This window comes from Ptychodera flava (assembly GCF_041260155.1).
Source record: "Ptychodera flava strain L36383 chromosome 3 unlocalized genomic scaffold, AS_Pfla_20210202 Scaffold_26__1_contigs__length_13983176_pilon, whole genome shotgun sequence".
Taxonomy (NCBI): domain Eukaryota; kingdom Metazoa; phylum Hemichordata; class Enteropneusta; family Ptychoderidae; genus Ptychodera; species Ptychodera flava.
This window is the reverse complement of record NW_027248280.1, coordinates 9543052-9556052: the sequence shown is the minus strand read 5'-3', so window position 1 is coordinate 9556052 and position 13001 is coordinate 9543052.

Below are 13001 nucleotides of genomic sequence, written 5' to 3'. Positions count from 1 at the left end.
ATAGCCACCCCGTCTATTAAAATTCATGAGTTTACTTTTCTTGTTTACGTACATCCTTATATCAGATGTAAATCTGAGGATTTGCGATTACATCAGGTTGACAACCCCCCACACAAGAGCAATGAATGTAAAAAGTGTGAAAGAGGCTCCCACCTAACTATCCAAAATGTTTTGTGTCGAGTTTGTGTTTGATTCGTTTCAAAAATGTGTTCCTACATTCTTATCCGATTGTTGTGTTAACAAAAATGTTTGTTTCGCCTCGGATATTTGTAGGGAAGTTTGGATCAGTGTGTACGGTAATGTTTTGTTTGTGTGGGGAAAGCTTATGGCGAGACGCAGCCGGACCTATTGTGTTACAGAGTTGATAGAGTGGCCCTTTGATGCTTGCGTTTCGAAACCCGAGTGTGGTTTCTCATCAGTCGCAGTGTAGATTCTTTCCTTTGTTTGTGTTTGTGAAAAATTATTTTAATGCATTTTAGTGATCTTGCTCTTCGTGTAGCGAGGCAAGTATATTAATGTTTGGGTATCGTTGTGAGTCCGTTTGGTGGTTCAGTTTGTTTGTTCTATGTTTCTTTACTTCAGTAAATTTTGTTTTGAATAGTGTGTCTTTTAGAATTTTGCCGAGGTTTGTGAATTTTTAGGCAATAAGTACCACTGCGGGGTACGGATTTTATGTTTTCTTGATCAAGATACTTACAAGTATCATGGTCGATGTGTTTGTTCTCGTATATTTTGTTTAATAGTTCGTGTACTTTGTTTACTGTTTGTTTTCTGTGTCGTCACTGGCTAGTTTGTGTATAATACTTAGTGTTGCGTAATTGCCTTTCGCATTCGTGTACGTAATCTTTTGTGTTGACAAAGACAAAACCCGACCCTTGTCAAAGGGTTTTTATGGTAATTTGTCTACTGTTTGCAAGCTGGTTTATCGCGATTCTTAGGGCACGCGAAATGATTTGTTTCCTTGTTTGAAAGGGTATCTCTAGAAGTGCGAGTTTAGCAGCTTCAGATAGCTTTCAGGTTTTTGTATTTTTGGCTGTTCGTGGAGTCAAATTCGACTTTTCTTTGAATTGGTGTTGTTGCGATTGTTCGTGTCTCATGATGTCTCCGGTGTTGGCTTAATTGCTAATGAAACTTTTAATGTTAATTGTTTTCCAAGTCAACTATCCAAGCATTTTAAGGGGGTGATCAAAAAGGCAAGAACAGCCAATTTTGACCAACCGGGTTCAAGACCCGGGAAAGGTGTTTAAAGTGTGCGATAGATGTGTTTACGACGTAAACATTACGAACAGTAGGATTAAGATAGGTATGAAAATTCAAACTGCCCTGTTTCTGTGTGGGGAAAAGTTGAATGGTCTAGTGGAACAAGAGCTGAAGCTTCCTGAAAAGGATAAGGCGGACGATTTTGATACTCCTGAAGATTTCACGCTTTACTCTGATATACAGCATATATCTGGAAAATAATGACCAAAATTTTTAATTTTGTTAATCAGTAAATGACAATGTTCACATCCTTTGTCCATGTTTCCATATTTTATTTATGCTTTTAATAGTTTTTTAGTAATATTTGCTATCCTAGTTTCAACAACTTCAAATACTAACAAATTTATGTGCACCTCTCTCAATGAGTGGAAATTCAGATTAATATATAATATCATAATCTATTGTGGTATTAGTGCTTATGAAATATTAACTTTTGATCAGGTAACTCAGAATATCTGTAGCTGCATTTCACAATTTTGTCTTACCGCATTTGATTCAATTACAAATAATCTTTAGGATCTAGAACATGTTGAATACAATGAAATCAATATATCATATGATAATAAGCTCAGGGTATAACACAAGAAAAGACAGTAATCACTTGTATAGAGTAGGAAAGAAATTTCGGTATTATAGCAAGAAATATAAGATGTGTGCAACGTACTGGCACCATTTTCCTCTGCAGCTGTGATGAAATGATCTTGATTATCAGAACTATATGCAAGCTGCATCTGAATGTGTAAAAACCAAGAATATTGCTGACATTTGCATATCACTTGGAAAACACAATTATTACCATACAGTAACATTTTTACATAAGAAGTACAGAAAAAAACACGATTCGTTCTGCAAAATTTCATCTGCATAGAAAATGGAATAAAAACTAGCGGAATGGTGCATAAAAACTTTCACTGGCAAAATGTTTGATATACAACAATATATATACTGATTCTGCACATGTGTCAAATACGGAAAGTATACACGTACGTATACTCATAAAATGCAAACTACAGTGTACTCTTAGTGTGCAAGATCTGCATTACGTATACTCATGATCTGCATAGAAATATGCTATGCATATCAACGTATTGGGATGTCCCATATACAAAGACATACGTTGCATATGTAATTAATATTGTGTTTCATATACGTCAATATAAGTAAATATGCTCTGCGCATATTGAACATTCTGTCAAGTGTTTGACTTCTGTACTCATTGGTATTTTCAAGTAAAAGTGTGTGTAAGGGGTGCAAACTTAAATGGAAAAAGGGGCTTGGAGGTAGATTCAAATGTTTTTAATTTCAACAGAATTATAATCGATATCGTTGGTCTTATTGTACTGATTTTTACGCTCCCATATATGCATATGTATATATGCAAATGGGAGGTATTCGTATAAGGTGGAAAAATGGCGTCTGTCTGTATGTATGTAAGTATGTATGTATGTCTGTTAGTCCGTCCGGATCAAAAACTCCTACACCGTAGCACCTACTGTCCTAGTATTTGGTGTACAGGTGCAACTGGGGGTGGACATGTGAATTTGTTCAATGAACATGTCAGTGCCAAAATATGCAAATGAGGGGAAAAAAGGAAAAATCCTACAAATGGCTAAAACTCAGTAAGCATTGGTCAGATTTGGTTGAAACTCGGTATGCAGAGTTCTGTAGGTATTCTAAATTATGTGTGAAAAAATTGGGATGAAATTTGCATGTTTGTATTTTTAGGGTATTTTTTCCGTTTTTTAGTCAAAAGATCTTGTTCTCTGAAATCGCTCGTCTGAATGCTATGAAACCTAATATTCATGTTCCTCGGAATAACCTCAGTCATGCTTGTACAAATTGTATTGATATTGTCATATTTGTAATTTTGGGGCAATTTTCCCAATTTTTAATAATTTTTTTTTTCATCAAAAAACTGCTGATTTGATAGCTTTGATACATGTATTTGGTATACAGGTAATTTAAGATTAATCTTGATATAATGTATTGAAGGTATGTTGAAACTGGCAATTTTTTTTTTTTGGGGGGGGGGGCAATTTTTGCCTTTTTTGGTCAAAAAATTTTTTCTCCAAAAACTTCTAATCTGGTAGCTTTGATATCTAGTTTACAGATTCCTAGGGTTTATGTTGACTAGATATATTTAAAATTAGGATGAAATCTGCAATTTAGTATTTTGGGGGCAATTTTTCTCATTTTTGGTCAAAAAATTTGTTTCTCAAAATTTACCAGTCTGATTGCTTTGATATTTAGTAAACCGGTCCTTAGGGTTTTTATTAATAAGATATATTGAAATTAAGTTGAAATCCGGAATTTTCACTTTTTTGGACAACTTTGCGAAACTTTCAGTTTTACTTGGATATCTTTCATTTTGTATTTTTAAGTTTTTTTTGGTAATTTTATACCTACTGGAACTACATGTAATAGTATATAATGTGGTGATTTAGTAAGCATTTGATATAGTAAACTGTATTTGGTGTTGAAATGCGGTAAAAAAATTCCGGCAGATTTTGAAAAAATTCCAAACAAATGCCAATAAAAAATTCAGCCAGAGAAGGTTTGACAAAAAGAAAAGGTGAGAGAATGGGGAAAAAGAATGTACAGTGGATCGGATAAAAAGATAATGTACCTCATCGATCTTCCAGACACCATCCCTTATCAAATGGTCCATCCCGATGTATTTTTGTGCACAATTAACCATGCAGTGTATTTTAGTTTACAATGTCAGATGTCAAGTAAGGATTTGAAAGGAATAGTCAAGTTCACCACAGTTTAACTTTATCTCTTGTGTCATCATCCTTGTGTAATTGGTTTGTAAGTTGTTCCAGATGTGGATGTACCAGCTGTTCTGGAAGAAAACAATGTTTATTTTTCCTGTAGGGTTTCTGAGTTGATGATTGTATGTTGAAATTTCTCCATGTATCTGGTGTATGGGCAAAGTGTAACATTGGTTGCATGTCATGTATTTCAGTCTATGTCAAATATTGTAAATGAAAATCAGAACATTTTACTGTGTGCTTGTAAAAGATAACATATTTGTCAATACATAAACTGCCTTGCAGATTGATTGTCTTAAAAATTATCACAGAAGTAGAAAAGGAAAAGAAACTAATCAAATTGCTGTAACATATTCACTCTTAGTGCCTGTATAGGCCTATACTTAACTATTTTATCATTACATTCAGCTGTTTGTTATATCTTTATCACTCTCCATGGGCCAAGGCATACTTGGGTCAATGTCATCACACTGTGCCAGTCTGTGTATGTCAGTCTGTCTGTATATGTATGTCCATGTTTCATACAATTGTTGACTCGTTTTGATAACTATATGGGAGCGAACAGTGATGTTGTCACTATTTTTGAATATATTTTGACCTTCTTTAACATTGAACATATATTTTTTCAAAGACGAAAATACATATTATTATAATTTGTTGTCAGATTTGGTAAATATACGGTTGTTTATCCCCGCTTACGACCAAGCCATCCTCATAGCAATATTCATCAGCTCATCAACGTATAACAGCTATGGCACATCAGCCAGTCCCTGGTAATACAGATAATCAACAGCTATTTAGTCTCGTACGCGTTGACCTCAACGCGACATACAATGGAGTTATGTTATACAACTGCACACAAGTAAAATAAATGAAAACACATGCGCAATTTCGGATCGATGTGAAATTCAATGTACTCGTTCCAGACTTCTAGTGGGCACAGTTACATCGAAATCACTTATTTATGAAAGTACAAATATCATCAAACTTTCCTAACCTTTGCAACACGTGAACAAAATGCCGCTCAATATTTGACTTCTTGTCAATGTCAGCGTGCTGTTACGGTGGACCTCGCCCAGCTTCGAGTACTTCTATCAAGATGGCGCCGTCCGTATGTTCGGCATGACCTTCTGCGATTCCGCGACGTTGACCAAACTTCTCATCGCGCTCAGTAACCAAGGAAACTCTACCGAACGCCAGAAATTTGGTGATTTCGTTCACCGACATTTGGTGGTCGACAGTAAAATCCCTAAGGCTTTTCTCATCGCCAACGAATTTTACTGATTTTTACAACCAGTAAAAACGGTCGAAGTATCTACATGTTGACGTATCGTATTCTTGACGAGCCTTTCTCTAAAGAGGAATATCAAGACAAATGTACATACCGAAACGCTCAATATCAGTGATTGTTGCAGGGGTGTAATGCCCCTAGTGAAAAACAAACATCAAATCATTCCGGTCGAAAAACGAATACGTCAAGCCCTAGCCTGGTTCAGTAAATAAAACACTGAGCAAGTATTTTGGTCCAATTGTAACAATTTAAAAAGCCAAAGGGTTTTGAACTATTGACTACCTTATTTGCATATATATGTCGTCACTGGGGTCGGGCTGACAACGCGACAGGGTTTTTGACGTCTCTCTGCATTTTTGAAATGTGTGCCGAGCGTTTTCCTCAAAGGTCAACTAACAAATCGGGAACATACCCATAGCAACCACACAAAAAGATTCTGGTGCTCAATCTTAAATGATTAAGATGGTTTGAATGAGATTATCCAAAATTTACCGACAACTTATACTTAAATTTAACATTGTCTTAGTGACATTTTGTGGGGAAAATGATTTTAATCGAAATGGGTATACTGCCCTCACAATTTGCATTATGAAAACATGACGTAAGCTACCATTATCCCATTATTACGTGGCCGAGTGACTTTGGTCGTCATATTTCATTACTGATATTTTTCTTGATAATCGTTGCTAACCTTGTTACTCGTACGTGTGGTCAGTAATAACGCACATACAGGCGAGAGGTATTTCATGATTAGGCATACGTTTAATCATTATAATTCCACATGGTAACAATGTTCTACAATGGTCGGTTATCTACTGAGGCCGTTTTCACAAAAGAAGTGAGAGGGCTGGAGGAATTTAGGGTAGATTCGAAAAATTTTTGGGTAGTGGAAGGGGGACTTGAAAGTTGTGCTCCGCCTATAGGGGACATGAAAATGTTTTGGTTCCCCCTTGTTACGATGGGCAATTCAAATTCCATGAAAATGTTATAACATCTTACTGTGATTCAATTGTTATAATGTTAGTAATAATTAAAGAATATCCAGAACCATTTTGTCGCATGTCATTGCTTTTTTCTCAGAAACATAAAAAATGATGAATTTTCGTAAAAAACAATCAAACAAGTAGGACTATTATTGGGGTCGAAGCTGCAACTGCTGTCTCCAAATAGCGTGCTGAAACACATTATATTCAGTTTGTCGACAAAAATCTGCATATTTGAACATTGGGTGGTATCGTTCTGTTTCAGAAATTAAGGACCATGACATATATACCAGTCATAGCGATTGATGTTGTGGTCGTATAGGCTCCACTTATAGCTCACGGATTAGCTGGACCATTTCTCTAAGGTCTCATTACCATGTGATACGGCTTGTTTTCAATCGGGTTCGAACCCACAACATACGGCATCAGTCGCCTAGCGAAGAGGCCACAAAGAGAACCGCTCGGCTAAAGATGTTCAGTTAACGGCACTGTGATTGACTACCTCATATCCCTGTGTAAGTCTCGTTTTTTTAATTCTCATTGCCTCATTATGTTGTGCCACACTGCAATTCCTGAAGACCTTTATAGACAACCATGCTTCCAGTCTTCAGACACCTGAAGCGTAAGAGTCTATCAATTATCACGGCCAGTATAGTGAAGAAATAAGCGAAATTTGGAATGCCACCTCTCCTACGGCTTAGGTCACCGACAAACCATCAATATACAGTTGAGACGTTCAGTAGTTCTGCTGTATAAATATCATTATTTTGGAAGCAGCGGTGGCGCTGTAAATCACTTTTAGTTATCTGTCGCGTTAGCAAGGAAGACAAAGCTCACGTTCGTGTGCGGAGCAAATGACGGACAATGACTAGCTCGGTCTACAGTACCTCACGGGAAGTTAAATACTATTTCAAAGCATAGACGATATAGAAATGAAACTTCCCCTCTACTGTCTAATTGTGAAGATAGCAGAGGCCTAGAAATTTATCTCATACAAGATTAGGCTAATTTTCGAGAACAAACATCGACTTAATCTCAACGACGCGAACATTATAACGTCCATTAAGTCGGCAGCGCATGACTCATAGTCGCAATGCTTACAGAATCCGCGGTAATGCGTAGAGCTTTCTAGTTCGTTGTTCCTGTAATTTATTCATGTAATTCCTTTGGAATACACGATTTAATTGTTGAGATTACTTGTGCCGAAGTGTATGAAAACGATTTCAGTACACGACGTTGGAGGTTCCGCGGGCTGTCTGGAAGCAGCATTTGACCCCGTTATTGCAGGTGAAACTGCACATCTACCGCATGAAAGTATTCATGTGCGTCAAATATGCAGAATATATGTTACAATGTAAGTCATTAAAATGTGCATATGTTATCCCAAGGCGAAGCCGAGCCAGCGAAATTTCACACTACTAAATGCTTTACAACACAGTCAGATATTTGTCGCATCAGTATCTGCAGCAGTTTTCATCACATTAGATGCAGTTATTTTTGAGTTAATTGAGTAATTATAAAACTTCATATTATATGCAAATGAGCTTTTTATTAACTTGACACTGCTCAATGCTTATCAGTACGATAAGATATGTATATTTAAGCTGACCAAGAGAATTAGTACTGATTTTGTGGCAACAGATCAGCATGATTGAAAACGCGTTTCATTAACCTCATTTACAATACTCATACTTCATTTTTGGCTAACCAATAGAGATACAGTAATGATTTTGAAGATAACTTCATCCTTTAACTTATGTTACGTCAAATATCACAACAACTTAATCGGATCTTTTTTTCGCCTGACATTATGTTATGCATATTATAAGTAAACTGTCACTAGACAAATATAAAGCATTCATAACATTGAATCGTAAAGAAGTGATATCTGTAATATGACATTAACTGGTCTTATAATCATTTCCATTCAAGGTAATATATAGCCAGGTCCATGAGACAATTGTGATTTGCAAATTTAAGTAGGACCAGCCTGAACCACTGTAGACTTCAAGCATTTACGGTAGAAGTACAGTTGATTGATATTTAAGTCTCTGAATGTCACCATTAGCCAGTCTGGCTCCCTTCCTCACTGCTACCGTTAGCTGCTAACGATATGGTCAGGTAAGGACCATCGTTTTAATAAGAATTTTGACTGAATAATAATGTCAGCGGACAGTCACTTGTTGGGAAAGGAAAAGTCACCAATAATGTTTTGGTGTTTACCGTATTGCTTCAAAATAATTCACCCCAGAGTACTCTGAAACTTAGGCAATCTCTCGAATGATAGAGAGAGGAACTTGTTCATCCTTGCTTTACAATGTACGCTATTATGTTCGACAACTAAGTTGCGCTCTTACTTGAACTGTTGGTAGACAAACTGGCCTGCTAGCAGTTTGACATTACACGGGGTGATTATTGCTTGCCGCCAATGTTGGTAAATAATGTTATTTTGTAGTAATCATATTTATGATGCGAGTTTAAAGAAACAAATCCTCTCATCAGTTGAATAAACTGCATTCTTGCAGAATACATAAAAATCACTGAACACTGCATTCCTGATAGGAACTGAAGAGTAGACGCTATGTTGCGAACTAGATGAATTGTCTTCAAGCTGGCTGTCCATGAAAGCTTACTTCTCTCAAAAATTATTTCTCTCAATGGAGACTATCATGCAGTGTTTGATTATTGATGACATTTACAAAATGCTAGCATCCGCAGTCGATTTGTTTGTTCTTAGTAACTAATACAGACATGTAATTATTATTGTTGGTAAACTGCTCTTGGTGGTTTCCTTACACTGCCTCCTGTAAACACATTCATTTTCATGGACTTTACTTGAGCCGTTTTCCAATCTACACCATGTCTCCCAAATTACTTAGATATACTTTTTCCGTTCGATAGAATTTTAAATTTATAAAGTTTCTCTCTTAAATCGGCTCTTCCACATTTGTATAGAATATTTTCCAAAATCTCTGTGTTTCCTGCCGATAGTAAACCTCTTCCTCGCATTTCTTGAAAAAGTTCAAAAGGATATTTGACACTATCTATTCGTTGTCTTGGAATAGTCATTGTTAGGAGATTCGTCATAGTAATGAAGGTATCTGCACATAGAAAAAAACGAAAGAAAAGGGAAATAAAACAACTATATACTATGTAAAAGCATTTCAGTCAATTACTCCAATTTCGATTTTCGGATCAAATACAGCTCGCGCAACATAAGATGCAAGAAGTACAAACAACAAAATCATTGACAAGTTTCTTCAAATATTGAACGGAAAAATCCGCCGTTTATCGAAACTAATGAAGGGCAAAAACAAGAGAAATGTTTCTGGTCACGCGGGCGTCAATTACACAGCAGCGCGTCACCCTTTTTTCTGTTTGTGGCCGGCGGCCGTGGCTGATACCAAACCAAAATGGCTGAGATACAGAGAAAAATCTTTAGGGCATGATCAGTGCCTGCATGAACAGTATATATGTGACTATATTGATAAAACTATAAAACTGACCCTCATCCCTCCCTTGAGGGAAAAATAACAAAAATAAATAAAATAAATGAAATTCGCGTCGCCGCACCATTTGTTAAAGAAAGACTTGACCAGAAACATTTTTTTTTGCCTAAATCCCTTGATTAAAATTCACCACATTACACAATACAGGCACATTTATAAATTTTATAACAGATATTTAGTCCCTTACCATTATTAATGCATTCAGAAATTTCAACCAATAAACGGTTAAATCGTTCTTCTTTCGTTTTTAAATCATTACCAGTAGACATCGATGAAAGGATAGTTTTGAAATCTACAAAGTTTCTTTCGTAAATCGGCTCTTCCACATTTGTATAGAACATTTTCCAAATACCCTGTGTCTTCTGCCGATAGTAAACCTCTTTCTAGCATTTCTTGAAAAAGTTCAAAAGGATATTTGAAACTATCTCTTCGTTGTGTTGGAATATCCATTCTTAGAAGATGCTTCATAGTAATGAAAGTATCTGCACATGGGAAAAATGAAAGAAAAGGAAAAACGAAAGAAAAAGGAAATAAAACAATTATATACTACGTTAAAAGCGTTTTCAGCCAATGACGCCAATTTACAGGACACAAAATATCAATCGATATTTCGGTTAAAAATACAGCTCGCGCAACATAAGATAAAAGAAATACAAACAACAAAATCATTGACAAGCTTCTTCAAATATTGAACGGAAAAATCCGCCGTTTATCGAAACTAATGAAGGGCAAAAAAAAGAGAAATGTTTCTGGTCACGCGGGCGTCAATTACACAGCAGCGCGTCACCCTTTTTTTTTCTGTTTGTGGCCGGCGGCCGTGGCTGATACCAAACCAAAATGGCTGAAAATACAGAGAAAAATCTTTAGGGCATGATCAGTGCCTGCATGAACAGTATATATGTGACTATATTGATAAAACTATAAAACTGACCCTCCTCCCTCCCTTGAGGGAAAAATAACAAAAATAAATAAAATAAATAAAATTCGCGTCGCCGCACCATTTGTTAAAGAAAGACTTGACCAGAAACATTTTTTTTGCCTAAATCCCTTGATTAAAATTCACCACATTACACAATACAGGCACATTTATAAATTTTATAACAGATATTTAGTCCCTTACCATTATTAATGCATTCAGAAATTTCAACCAATAAACGGTTAAATCGTTCTTCTTTCGTTTTTAAATCATTACCAGTAGACATCGATGAAAGGATAGTTTGAAATCTACAAAGTTTCTTTCGTAAATCGGCTCTTCCACATTTGTATAGAACATTTTCCAAATACCCTGTGTCTTCTGCCGATAGTAAACCTCTTTCTAGCATTTCTTGAAAAAGTTCAAAAGGATATTTGAAACTATCTCTTCGTTGTGTTGGAATATCCATTCTTAGAAGATGCTTCATAGTAATGAAAGTATCTGCACATGGAAAAATGAAAGAAAAGGAAAAACGAAAGAAAAAGGAAATAAAACAATTATATACTACGTTAAAAGCGTTTTCAGCCAATGACGCCAATTTACAGGACACAAAATATCAATCGATATTTTCGGTTAAAATACAGCTCGCGCAACATAAGATGAAAGAAGTACAAACAACAAAATCATTGACAAGTTTCTTCAAATATTGAACGAAAAATCCGTTTATCGAAACTAATTAACCCCACCCCCCAAGGAAATGTTTCTGGTCAGCGCGCGCATCACTTGAACAACAACGCGTCACCATTCTTTTTTTCTGTTTGTGGCCGGCGGCCGTGGCTGACATCAAAACAAATGGCTAAAGACAAAGAAAATTCTTTGCTATGAAACATCTGCAAATTCTCCAAATTAACTCACTTCGTTGATTCAGGATCACGCCATAACACGATACAAGCACCAAGGTAAATTATATAAAACATATTTAGTCACTCACCACTATCAATATCGTTAGAATTTCAACCAATAAGTCATTAAATCGGTGGTTTTTTGATGTCAAATTATCGTAACTAGTCTTCTTCGATGCAAGAGGAGTCTGAATGACACATAATAAATAAATAAATAAATAAATAAATAAATAAATAAATAAATAATAAATTAATTAATTAATTATTAATATATGCATATACATATACACACACACACATATATATATAGATATAATATATATATATATATATATATATATATATATAATATATATATATATATATATATATAATATATATATATATATATATATATATATATATATATATATATATATATATATATAAATATATCGCATGAACGGGCCCCAATCACTACCTGTATATAAAAATCCCAATTACCCCTGTTCTACGTCAATAACCAGAATTTTTTCGTACATACACGTCCCGATACAGACTGGTTTGTCGTGATCTATGCCATGCTAGCTCTCATGTCATTTTTACAACAAGTCATTGACAATGACATAGTCCCCACACACATAGGTCTATCATTGTTCCCAATTTGAAACACATGAGGCATGTCTAAGTTATGGTTGTAAATCGGGGAAAAAAGACCTCTAGCTGTATTGGCCAGCCAAGAAATACATATGTGCATAAAAAAATAGGTACAAGATGTCACATCTTGAGGTGTAATATCCTATCAAAATGGAGGGTATAAAACTTGTGGTTACTGAATTATGCATAGATATGTGTAATCAAGGTCAAAGGTCATTGAGGTCACGTGACATTTTGAAAAAATATTGTATTGCTAATAATCTCTATATGCCAAAAATCAGACCTCTAGCTCTATTCGGTTGCCCAGAATTATATATGTACATAATTAATGAGGTAAAGCGTGTGTTGTCATAAGGTCTCCCAACCTACTATATTTATATAAAAATAGCACTTGTGGTTACTTATTTATCGACATAAACGTATATTTCAGGTAAAAGATCACTGAGGTCACATGACATTTTGTCAAAAAATTTCTATCCTATAGTTATCCCTATATACCAAAATCAGACATCCAGCTCTATTGACTTGCTCAGAACTACATATGCACATAATTAATGAGGTTCAGTATGTGGCGTCATAAGGTGTCCCATCCTACCATATATGAAGAGTGAGCACTTGTGGTTACTGAGTTATGGACAAATATGTATATTTGAGGTCAAAGGTCACTGAGGTCACATGACATTTTGTCAAAATATCTGATATATCTGCGTGAACGGATTGACAAACGGATGGA